The following is a 13,652-nucleotide window of genomic DNA, read 5'->3' as shown; positions in this document are numbered from 1 at the left end:
TGTGTTGTGAGATTGTTAACCATTGTCATAGGGCAACATTTGTAGTAACTGTTAAATGGGAGACTATTTTGTCCTATAAGCCTTCATCTTAAGTGAGAATGACAGCACAATTAGAAGAGCGTAGTCAATGTCACTTAAATGTGTATGTAAAAAAATTTTTGAAATGGCGTATCTTTGGCTATGTGCATTTTCACCAAAAAAAAAAAAAAGTTGAGAATTTAGAGGGTTAAAGTGTTGTGGGGTTGTTAACCCATGTCATAAAACAGCATGTGTGCTACTGTTACATGAGAAACTATCTGTTCTGTAAGCCTTCACCTGAAGTACAATAAAACATTAAAAAAAAAAAGGACAAATATTGTATGAGACCACTAGTATAAAAACCCAAGAAAAGGCTTACACACAGAAAAAAAACAATCTTTGATGGTTACAAGGTAGGGGAGGGTTGGGGAGGGGAAATCACTAACTAGGTAGTAGGTAAGTGTCAACTTTGGAGAAGGGAAAGACAACACACAATATGGGGGAATTCAACACAACTTGACCAAAGCAAATTCATAGACTCTTCATAGACACATCCATACACCCTGAGGGATCACGTTACTGGGGCTGAAGGCTGGGGACCATGGTCTTGGGGGTCAGCTAGGTCAACTGGCATAACAAAATTCATAAAGAAAATGTTCTACATCCAACTTTGGTGGGTCGCATCTGGGGTCTTAAAAGCTTGTGAGTGGCCACCTAAGATACATCAATTGGTCCCATCCCATCTGGAGCAAAGGAGAATGAAGCAAAGCAAAGACACAAAGAAAATATTTGTGTCCAAATATTTGGACGCAAAGGACTAATGGACCACAAGTACCACAGCCTCCACCAGCCTGAGCCCAGAAGAACTAGACGGTGCCCGGCTACCATCAAACGTTCTGACGGCGATCACAAAAGAAGGTCCCAGACAGAGTGGGAGAAAAATGTAGAACAAAATTCAAATTGACATACACAAAAAAAAACCCTTGAGGCTCACTGGTCAGACAGAGACTGGAAGAACCCCTGGACTATGGCCCCTGAACACCCTTCTAATTCAGAACTGATGAAGTTCACCCTTCAGCCAAAGATTAGACAGGTCTATAAAACAAACAATAACACATGTGAGGAACGTGCTTCTTAGTTTACTCACGTATCCAAGATCAAAAGGGCAACTCCTGCCCAAAAACAGTGAGGAGAAGGCAGGAAGGGACAGGAGACACGGACAGTTGGAAGTGGGGGGTTGGGGTGTGGAAGGGTAGAGTGTTGACACATGGCGGGGAGTGTAACCAAAGTCACAAAACAATTTGTGTATAAATTGTTGAATGAGAAACTAATTTTGCTCTGTAGAGTTTCACCTAAAGCACAATAAAAAGAGATAGGAGGGCTGTTGCACTGGGCAAGTCTACAGTAGGGGACCTCTTTGGAGTGTTGAGGGGTAGGGATATCACTTTGGGGACTGGGGTATGCCTGACCTAGGCCATGGTATTTTCAGTAGCCTCATGTGTATGGGAAGGCTGGACAGTGGGTGGGGAGGATGGAGGAAGGGTTGATGCCTTTGAGTTGCGGCACTGGCAAAGGGTGCAGGGTGTGCAGTGGACTGCCAGAGGAGCCAGAAGTTCTGTCTTGGAGAAGATGCAGTTGGGATGCTTCTTGGAGGCGATGACAGTGGGCCTTCATAGGGTGGAGGGTCAGCGAGGGGGAGGAGGGCCCTTGGGGAGATAGATTGACACAGTGGCTGCAGTAATGGGCTCAAGCATGGTGGCGATTGTGGGGATGGTGTAGGACAGGGCAGTGTTTTGTTCTGTTGTACATGGGGTCGCTGTGGTTCAGGAAGACTGAGCGGCACCTAACAGCACTGGAATTACACGTCCAATTTTTTTCGAGGTTTTTTTTTTATGTTTTGGTGAAAGCATACACAGCCAAAGATACACTGCTTCAACAATTTCTACATGTACAATTCTTATATGTCCAAAAATGAGCCTTTCTCATGTTAGGGTCTTATATAAAAAGCAGAGCATCAGGAATGCCACCTTCTCAAGGCAATGTTATTATTACTTCTGAGCCTCTGGAGTGCTCCAAGGAAATTTTCTTTCGTTCACAACTTACTTTTTTTTCTCATTTGATTAAAAAAAAAAAAAAGGGAGGAGGGATACATACCCGTTATTTAAAAAAAAAAAAAGTATAAACAGTAAAACAGAGTAAAAATTTAAAATCTTCCTTGTATAACCTTTTCTCCGTATCTTACCACAGATAACCACTATTAAAAGCTTGCTTAACATAATTAAGTGCAGTAATAAATTATAAACCATTGAATAAAACAGTTCATGAGCCATACTGGTAGAAAATGAATAAACACAGGGGGAGAGGGAAGGACTCTTGCTTAACAACATGATGCCAAGTGCAGACAGGGGAATGGGCAGGGAGTGTTGGAGCTGTAAGTCAGCATTTTCCAACCATCACAGTACAGAGTGGATCAGGCGAGATTCATCAGTGGATGCTACATCCAGGGGGAAGTTTTGATGAGGAGCAGGACATTTCCATGGATTTCAAGAGTCTCTTCACAGACTGCTTGTTAGTTTGAAAGAAAAAAAAATAGTAACTATACAGTGAAGAAATTGGACAATACTTTGACCAGGTTAGCAAAATTAATACCACCAATGAGGGGCAGAGAGGCATCCGCGTCTCTAGATGAAGTATCCAGAGAAGGATAACATCACCTATGTAGCATCCCAGCTGCAAATGCATACCCTGAATCTAATAATGAGGAAATATCAGACAAACCCAAAATGACAAATGTATCAAAAAGAGGCACGAACGTATTCTTCGAAGGAGCCAAATATCAATGTTATAAAAGAAAGAAAATCTGTGGAAATATTCCAGGTTAAAGGAAGCTAAAGAGAAATGACAACTAAATGCAATATCTGACCCTAGATTGGGTCCATGTACTGGAGGAAGAAAAAAAAAATGCTATAAAGGACATTATTGGATCAATTAACAAAACTGTAATACAATAGATTAGATGAAAGTATTATATCAATGTTAAGTTTACCGAAGTTGATAACTGTACTGTTGTTACATAAGGGAATATCACTATTCTTTGGAAATACACACTGAAAAGCTTAGGGGTAAAGGCCATGATTTATGTAACTTACTTCAAATTGTTCAGGGAAAAAGAGACAGAGAATAATAAAGCAAGTGGGGTAAAACGTTAATAAGTGAATCAGGGTAAAGGGTATGTGAACTTTTTTGTATGATTCTTATACTTGCAACTTTTCTGTAAGTTTGAAGTTATTTACAAATAAAAAGTTACAACAAAAAAAAATTAAAAATAAATTTTTCTATATTCAGAAATGCTGATAAGTTATACTTCTGTTGTTCAACGAAGGAAATGCTCCTTTTAAATACAAGTAGAAACGACATGCTGGGAGTAAACTTACTATAGTACACATCATATTATATGGCTTCCATTTCCTGGTTTGACAAAATAAAAGTAAGAGAAGAAAGTGACAGTGCTGCAGGTAAAATGAAAATCAGGAAACCATTACAAATCATCTACAGATGAACATAAAATGTATATAAACAATCCTGGATGTGAATTATCAAAGAGAGGAAAGCTATTTAAAATCAAATCCAGAATTTTGTTTGTATTGATTTATGTCTTAGGAGTACAAGACGTAAGACACTGTAAGAGTAACACGTAAAAGAAATGGAGTTTTTCTTGAATTAGGAAGAGAGTCTATACTTATCAAAACTCATAACTTCTAGGTTATTTAATCCAAAATGCTACCTTCATATCATCAAACAGTCCTTTTGAAGAACTGCCAGGCTGTTTTCCAAAGCGGTTGCTGCATTTTACATTCCCACCAGCAGTGTACGAGCATTCCAATTGCTCCACATACTTGCCAACACTTGTTATTATCTGTCTTTTTTATTGTTGCCATCTTATTGAGTGTAAAGTGGTATCTCATTGTGCAATCCACTCTTCTTTGCCCTGCTTTTTGATCGTGGAGCTAGACCTTATGAACATTTATTTTCTGCCTGCTCGCACAAGGTTAAGTTTTCCTGTAGAGGGCGTGAAAAGGACACTGCAAGAGGAAGGAGCTTCTCTTCCTGATTCTGGTATGCTTTTATTCTTGTTCCTGTGGTGTGGCTGCCAGTGGCATGTGAGAGACCCAGTGGCACTCATCTTCCAACAAGTGTGGTCAGCACCCTGGCAGGGGACTTCCTTCTCGCCAGCCTAGGGCCGCCAGCTGGGACCAGCTCTGGCTTGAGGCACTTCAGTGAACTTCTTTACCATCAAGAATGAGGGGGGTTCCTCTTCCAAGTTTGTTCCTTCCTTGTATTCTCTCCCTTTGCCCTAGAGGTAGTAGCTACTCCCTACCTGTGTTATTGCTATCTTGTTTAGACTTCTCCTTTACCTCTTTTAATAATCAACCACTGTTCCCTAGTTAATAATTTTTATTATCATTATAAATGAATATTAAAGTTGTCAAGGATTTCATTTTACTTGAATCAACAATCAACACTCATGGAAGGCAGCAGTCAGGAAAACAAATGACATTATTGCACTGGGCAAATCTGCTGTAAAAGACCTCTTTAAAATCTTAAAAAGCAAAGATGTCACTTTGATGACTAAGGCGTGCCTGATCCAAGCCATGGTGTTTTCAATTGCCTCATATGCATGCAAAAGCTGGACAATGAAAAAGGAAGACTGAAGAAGAACTGATGCATTTGAATGGTGGCATTAGTGAAGAATACTGAATATACCGTAGACGGCCAGAAAAATGAACAAATCTGTCCTGGAAGAAATACAGCCAGAATACTCCTTAGAAGTGAGGATGGCGAGACTGTGTCTCACATACTTTGGACGTGTTATCAGGAGGGATCAGTCCCTGGAGAAGGACATCATGCTTGGTAAAGTAAAGGGTCAGCAAAAAAGAGGAAGACCCTCAATGAGATGGATTGACGCAGTGGCTGCAACAATGGGCTGAAACATACCTACTATTGTGAGGATGACACAGGATTGGGCAACGTTTGTTCTGTATACATAGGGTCACTATGAGTCGGAGCTCACTCAAAGGCAGCTAACAAGAATAACATTATATTAATAGTGTGGTTTCTATCTCTTGACTGGATCCTGACTGATACAAGATTCTCCTTCTTTTAACGTAGTTGGATATAGATAATATTCTCTTATTGAGTTAGTCATATTAACACACCCCTAAAATAAAGTTCAATTATTTTTACAACTTAAGTGTGTTAAACTATAATTGCAGTGCCGTCTAAATTCACCTTTGCAAGTTTGCCTCAGTAATACAATGTAAAAATCTCTAGTGAAATTTTAAAAAAGAAAGCTATAAAGGGAAATTCTAAAACCACTGAATCTCTGTCACTTCAATAAAAGAACTCTAACTTGATGTGGCACCTTAAGTACTTTCAAATTTTAGTTAACTGTAACTTGGAATAAATGCAAAGCAAGTATCCATCTCAGTGTGAAAATAAAGTTGGAATAGGATGCTTCAGGCGTTTATAATATATATGTTCCTTCTGCAATTACTTTCTATCATATCTAACCTTAAGCGTGTGATCCATCTTCAAAGTGCAGGTGAGATGAAAGTACTAGATAATGATACAAAAGAAAATGAGCAAGGAAGTCTTTCTTCAATCAAGTTGATTTCTAATAGAAACCAAGGAAGTGGCACTGCACAGTCAGTACTAGCAAGTTTACAGACAGCCAATCTGGGCAGGCATGGTCAAGAACTGGGTGGAACTCAATTAGTCCTTCTCTATTTTTATCTTGCCACTTCCTTAAAGATGTCCTAAATCATGTCAGAAGTCCACATCCATGCCAAGTGGACAACGTTTGCTGTCCTCATGCTTTTATAAAGTTCTCTTAGGACTTCCTGCTCAACAGATTATTGCTGATAAATCTTGATGTGAATCCCCATACTATGGCCATGTAGCCCTGAAACACCCCCAGATCCCAGAAAGAACTGACTTAGAATTTTAAGGAGCCATTGACTCAGATTGCACAAGTAGTAAATATAAATAAATTAAAGCATTGGAATTTTATAATCAGGTCTACTCAAATTTGGCTATGAAGGAGTTAAGGCCAAGCTCCAGAATGCCCTGCAGAAATATATCCTGAACTGAATTACTTTGATAATATCCTTTAAGTTGTACAGTCTACAGCCTTCAAGGTGGTTCCTCTATAATGTTTTCATTTTAAATGTCTTTCTACAGGAAGGAGTTTAAGTAGTGGGCTTAGGTAGCCTCATGGTTATCATATCACTGTTAATAGGAACAAGGCAAAACATCCTAGAATCCCAAGGTTGGGGAATCCCAATGTAGCACCTCCTTTTGTTCTGTTATACCCCTGGACACTTAACACTCTTATATGAGATACAGTGATGTAAGTAAAGAGCATAAGCTTTGAGACAGCCGAACAGGGTTCAAATCATGCATCTGTCAGAACAAGCTCTGAGTTTGGCAAGTTATTTAACTTCTCTAGACCACTGTAAAAGAGTAAAAAACTATACACCTAACAGTGTTGAATGGAGCTCTGGTGGTGCAACAGTTAAGTGCCTGGCTGCTAACCAAAAGGTTGGCTGTTCGAAACCAGCCCGCAGCTCTGCAAGAGAAAGACCTGGCAATCTGCTTTTGTAAAGATTACACCTTAGAAAACCCTATGGGACAGTTCTACTCTGTCATGGGGTTGTTAGGAGTCAAAATCGACTCAACAGCAACAACAGAAGAGTTAACATGAAGATTAGAAAAAATAAATATAAAGCCTGTTAAGAGCCCTGCTGTCTGACCTGCCAATCTTGGGTTCACCAGCCTCTGTGGCTAAGTGAATCAGGAGAAGCCTCCAGCCTGACCCACGGACTTGGGATGTTCCAGCTTCTACAACTGCATGAGCCATTTCCTTAATATAAAGCTCTCTATATATACGTTTATATGCTTTACTGGTTTTGCTTCTCTAGAGACCTCAGCCTAAGACAATGCTCTTCCAGAACAATTCAAATCTGTTAGTTGGGTTTTTCTATCTCCAAGAAAGTTAGGAGGCAATCCATAAAATAGATATGCTGGTCCCATGTTCCTGAGCAATCTGATTGATCCTCCTGCATACACAATCAAGATAAACAGAGATCATGGTGCCATTATGGGCCTCAAAGGAAGAATGGAGACTTACACCAGCCCATGGCCTTCCCTCAGCCATCTGGCCACCATTTTGCTGAGCAGTTGTGACTTGCTTCATCTCATCATGAGCCAATGAATTTAAATTTTAATTCTATTACATGAGTGGATCAACTTGAGATTAAAGGCAATGTTAACAATATCCATCATAGTTAATCTAAAATACATTTGAGCAAACCATCCGGAATATACCAGCTGTATCTATTTCTGATTGGATTTAAGAAGGCTGAAACACAAAAATTTGTTCCTGACAACTCCAATGGGCTATTCTGTCATAGAAATGGTGGCTGAAAGAGTAGTGGAAATTGCTGATGGTATCCAGATGAGGCTCAAGACACTCACACTAGGGTTGTCTCCAAAAGAGCATGGGGTGCACTGAGAAAAGAACCTCAAAGTTCATTAGATCTTCAGCCTGGACCCTGGCTGCTCCAGACAGAGTGACATGTCTCAGTAATTAACACCAGATTTAATTATGTTCATTAGCTCTACACTGATACCATTCCCACTGATGTAAGAAATCAAGGAAAGCCCTTCATGGACACAAGTGAGACTCATGGAATACCTGGCTTGGTGGAAAATAAGCTTGATGATTCCAGCTTTGGTGACCCTATGCCCCACCTATCATGGGATCAGCTGGTCATGTATGGGTCAGATGCAGAGTTAACCTTAAACGGAGAACGAAAGTTACTTTGGTAGTGGATTACTGTTGACATCTCTGCATTCCTGGCCACTGCCCCTGTGTCATGCGACAACCAAAATAAGCTGAGTGGAGTGAGATCATACACATGCAAAGTCTCTGCTTTGGTTGCAAAACTGATTGGGACTCTTGGGGCATAATTTGAGGGCTTGGCTGGGTTCTACTTCTGCTGCACTGCTGACACCAGCGCTCTGGAAGTGCCTCCCTTTAAGCTGTTCAATCCAAACTCCACTGAGTTCAGACCCCACTTCACTGTTAGTTAACTTTTAGGACAGGTGGATAAAGTTTCTGCAGTTGTGTTTTAAAGCAAAATTGAGGTCAATTCACAGTAAACCATGTTGCCTAAATATCAGCCTGCTATCTTTAGTGGATCCTATTGGACATGGTGCCTTTCCTTTTATTTTGAGGTTTAACCCAGAGCAGAATGAACAGAAGAAGATTTGGCTGAGGTAAACTCAACGTCTGCAGCCCAGGCTTGGGCAAGCTGGTTTTTACCAGGTTCTGAACAAGCAGTATCGCTGACAGCAGAGCAGAGGTAGGTCGCCATCCCTCTGGCATGTGCCCAACAAGCCTGACATTCCTACGCTTCTTTATTGAAGAAATAGCCACCACCACACAATCCCAGAATGAAATCTTTCTCCACAATGTCCAGAAATCTGAAACCATCTATTTACAAATGAAATAATATGCATAGCATCTATACTTTTAAATAATGAGTCTCAAGATAACTGTTTAAAGCTAGACTAAGAGACTTACTACTACTTGACTATGTGTGAGGAAATAAAATATTTAAAATAAAAGAACAAATGTCACAAAAGGACAAATATTGTATGATCTCATTTATATGAAATAACAAGAATGGGCAAATGTATAGATATCAAAGTTTATTAGCGCTTGCCAGGGTGGAAGGGAGCAGGAGAGGGGAGTGATCATTTAGGAAGCAATGAGTTTCTGCTTATGGTGATGGGAAATTTGGCAATGATTATGGGTGATGGTTATACAACATGATTAATTTAATTGATATCACTAAATTATACACCTGAAAAATGTTAAATTGGCAAATGCTGTGTTACATATATATTTACAATAGAAAAGTACTATAAAAAATAAAAATAAAAAAATGCAAATATGTTCGCAGATCATATTAAAAATTATTAGGAAAAAAAAGAATTTAGATGGAAGAAATATGGATACCAGTTTACTAGTTGCCATTAAACCAATTCTGACTCATGGCAACCCCATGTGTGCAGAGTAGAACTGTGCTCCATGTGACCTTTCAGGAGCAGATCGCCAGGCCTTGCTTTAGATGGAAGAAATATGAAAGTCATATGACTGGAAGTGTTAGAGCATATATTTTTGGAAACAAACCCATGGAGAGAAAAGAAAAGTTAAGGGAAAACCACCAGGATCTGGATACTGCATTTCTTTCTGCAGTCAATAAGAGAGAAGTGCTTGAGAAGATTGCTGGTGCCAAGTCAGAATATTGTACTAGGTTCTGCTTTGCTTTGGCAGGGAATTACCAGGACCCCTCTGCGTCCTATGGGAGGAGGCAAGGGCAACATTCCCAGGCCTACACAAAAGCTCCCTCTTAGGTTCACAGTATGTATAATAAAGATCATACAAAGCTTTTCTTTTCTGTCTTAGTAACAGAGGACAGTCTTGTCAACTCAAGGTAAAGTTAGTCATTTCCAGTGTGGGTCTCTGTCTTTTTTCGGTAAAATCTCAGTAGTACAGGACACCCTCCCATTCGTTCTCCTCCTCTTAGTTTTCCTTCTCCCTCCTTCCTCCCAGGGAATGATACGTGTTCTAGAGGGAGCTAGCTGGGTTCAACCCTAGACATCCTTCTAGGTCAGATCACTAGAATGACACTAAAGTTGCAGTCTACCATCAGGAGGGAATAAACGTAGAGTGGAAGCCTTGTCAGACAAGAACAATTCATTTAACAACATTCTACAAGATTTATTCAGCACCTACCATGCACCAGACACTCTTCTGGGTACTGGGCACAGCAGTGAAAAAAAGAGATAAAAACCTGCCTTTGTGGAACTTACATTCTAGTGAGAGGGGAAATAGACAGTAAATAACATGAGAATATATTTAATTTTCTGAAGCAACCAAGTTATTCTGCTTATCTAGACACACCTAGACCAATCTTTACCAAACCACTTTAATTGTTGCTACCACATAGCTCATGATAGACAGACATTTGGCCTAAATGCCATTGTTAACTACTAATCAGTCAAGTACATTTTTCTTCCGAGCCCAGGTATTACCTAAGACTTCCTCTTAACAGAACTTGCCAGGTATTCACTACCAGTCAGAGCAGATAGCCAAGAAATAATTATATTTTTTTCATATCTAGAATATAGCTCAAAAGTACGTTTTAAGCTTACTTCTCAAATGTTCCATCCAGAAAATTTCACAGCTACCTTGAAAGGTACTGACCTTCTGGTCCCTAATGAGTTTCAATTATTAGTTAGATGGCTATGTGTTAAAAATGCTTTGAAAGATATCTTAAATCAAGTGGAAATTTGGATTAAATGATCTCAAAGCTTCTTTCTAAATTTAAGATACTATTCTTCTGGTAAACACTAACATCTATGTATGCATCTTCTTATACAAGGATACATATGCACATACGTACTGTATTTGTATATGCAAGGAAAAGAACAAAAAAGAGGCTGAATTGATGATTTCTGATAGAGACATCAGTTATATATCAAAGTTCTGAATTAACATAAAATCATCTAAATCTTCATAAAGAAAGCAACAGCATTATCTAACGCATTACACTGTAATTTATGGAAAAATAAACAAAGTTGAGAAATTTGTATTATTCTGAGAGGGTTCGCTGTTGGCCTACAAAGTTCAACTTGGTTTTATACAAGAAGAGTTAAATAAATAACGTCATTATTTTTCTGGGCAAATCATATCAGTTAGAGACTCATGTTTAATGTTTACCATACATAAGTCAGAGGTTAAGAGTCTTGATCCAGTCTAAAGTCTTGGGTGTGACTGTAAAATAGCCAACAAGTCCAAGGCTGAGTATGGCTGACAACCATGAGGGCAGACCACTGCGAACAGTTTAATACTCCTGTCTCATGAAAGAAGAGAAAACAAAATATTGAAAAGTACAGCTTAGCAGGAGAGACACCAGATACTTCAAACTTTATGCTGACCCTAATAATTTAGTGTACTTGACCTTCACATCCCTTTTTGCATTTTATTCATTCCTTCTGATCTCCCTCTTGGCTCCTTTCACAATCGATGCGAGTTAGGCCTGGGTTTAGCAGTTGAATGAGAAACAAGTCTTATTAAAACTTAAGAATGTTATTGTTGTTGCTAGTTGCCACAGAGTCAATTCCAACTCACGGTGGCCCCATGTGTACTCTTCTTTAAATAAATAGTTTAAAAGTATCATTCTATCAATAAAGTGAAGAGATAACCTACAGATTGGGGGAAGATTTTGGGGAACCATATATCTGATAAGGGTTTAATATCTAAAATATATGAAGAACTCCTACAACTCAACAACAAAAGAAACAAACAAACCAATCAAAAAATGGGCAAAGGACTTGAATAGACATTTCACCAAAGAAGATACACAAATGGCCAGCAAGCCAAATGAAAAGATGCTCAACATCATTAGTCGTCATCGTCGTCGTTCTGATTCATGACAATCCCCTGTGTGCAAAGAAGAACTGCTCCATAAGGTTTTCAAGGCTGTGACATTTTGGAAGCAGATTGCCAAGCCTGTCTTCCGAGGCTCTTCTGAGTGGGTTTGAACTGCCAACCTTTTGGCTAGTAGTCAAGAGTGCTTAACCATTTGGACCACCCAGGGACTCCCATTAGTCGTTAGGGAAATGCAAATCAAAACCACGATCAGAGACCACTTTGCCCCCACTAGGATGGCTATGATCACAAAAATGGAAAACAACAAGTGTTGGCAAGAATGTGGAGAAATTGGAACCCTCCTGCATCGCTAGTATGATTGTAAAATGGTGCAGCCACTATGGAAAACAGTTTGGCATTTCCTCAAAAAGTTAAACATAGAATTACTACATGATCCAGCCATTTCACTCCTAGGTATGTACCCAAAAGAACTGAAAGCAGGAACGCAAACAGATACTTGTACACCAATATTCATGCAGCACTATTCACAACAGCCCAAAGGTGGAAATAACCTAAATGTTTATCAACAGATGAATGGATAAACAAAATGTGGTATGTACATACAATGGATTATTACTCAGTCATAAGAGAAATAAAGTCCAGATACATGCTACAACATGGATGAACCTTGAAAACACTATGCTAAGTGAAATGTCAGTCACAAAAGAACAAATATTGTATGATTCCACTTATATGAAATATCTAGAATTGGCAATTGTATAGAGACCAAAGTTTATTAGTGGTTATCAGGAGCAGAAGGAATGGAACAAGAGGAGTCATTAGTTGGGGGCACTGAGTTTCTGTTAATGGTGACAGAAAAGGATAGTGTGATGGTTGCATAACATGATGAACGTAATTAATGTTACTGAATTGTACATGTAAAAAATGCTGACATGGCAAATGTTTTATTATATGTATTTGTACCACAACAAAAATAAACAGGCAATGACAAAAATTTTTTTTAAATATCATTCTGAGCAGGTCAAGTCCTTTTCTCCTCTACCCCTTTTCAAATATTTGTAGGAAGTACAATAGCTGAATTATGAAGACCCATCCTTTTTTGTTGTTGTTGTTATTGTATTTCTAACCAATAGATTCTAAAATTATTAACTAGTCTGAAAGATGACTAGCCCGAGGGGAAGAGGAAAAAACAAAAGCAAAAATAACTTCTAAGCCACAAACACCAATCTGTTTTTAAGCAAAAATTTGTGAGCTAACTATACTGTAAATTCCAATGAACTCTTCTAAATGTATCCCGATTCAAATGAAATACACTTCCAAGTTCAGACAAGGCTCAAAGAACCGCAGACATAGCCTGCTGAACAACCTAATCAGGCAACAGGCTTAAATGATAATAGGGGTTCACTTTCAAAAAGGACTAGCAGACAACCCCCAGGTCTTTGGTAGCTAATATAGAAAAAGAATCACAGGAACCTCAAGGCATTAATCGTCTTGGCTCACATTTTCAGGTTTTTGTCTTCAATCAGGAGCCCTGGTGGCGCAGTGGTTAAAAGCTCAGCCGCTAACCAAAAGGTTGACAGTTTGACTCCATCAGCCACTGACTGGAAACCATATGGGGCAGTTCTACTCTGTCCTATAGAGTGGCTAAGAGTAGGAATCGACTCGCTGGCAACAGGTTTGGTTTTGGTGAATCTTCAGTCGACAACTTTTCCAACACATATCTTATTAAGACTTCTCATAAACTTAAAGATGGTAACCCAGTCATCTATCAACCTTTTCTTCTCTAGTGGAAATATACTGTTGCCTCACATTTGTAGTTTCCCATCCTGAATCATCTCCTTTCTTCCTACCAACTAGTGATGAAGAGGGATGATGAAAAGCAAAGGACTTGAAGTGAGAGGGGGAAGCAGAAGTTCTCTGGCTCTCTTCCGTGAGCACATCCCACAGACTGAGGCATTCTGGGTTGACCATGCCCATGGACTCTGCCCGAAGGAGAAAACAGTAAAGAATTTAACCATGATAATAATTTCTGCCATCAACCATGATGGAGTTCCAGCTTTAATGGTAAACTAGTCCTAATTCTTTTTTTTTTTTTTTTTTTTTTTTTTTT

Source organism: Trichechus manatus, unplaced genomic scaffold (genome assembly GCF_000243295.1).
Source record: "Trichechus manatus latirostris isolate Lorelei unplaced genomic scaffold, TriManLat1.0 scaffold00075, whole genome shotgun sequence".
In the NCBI taxonomy this organism is placed as follows: domain Eukaryota; kingdom Metazoa; phylum Chordata; class Mammalia; order Sirenia; family Trichechidae; genus Trichechus; species Trichechus manatus.
The sequence above is the reverse complement of the archived record's forward strand: the minus strand, read 5'-3'. Positions refer to the sequence as shown.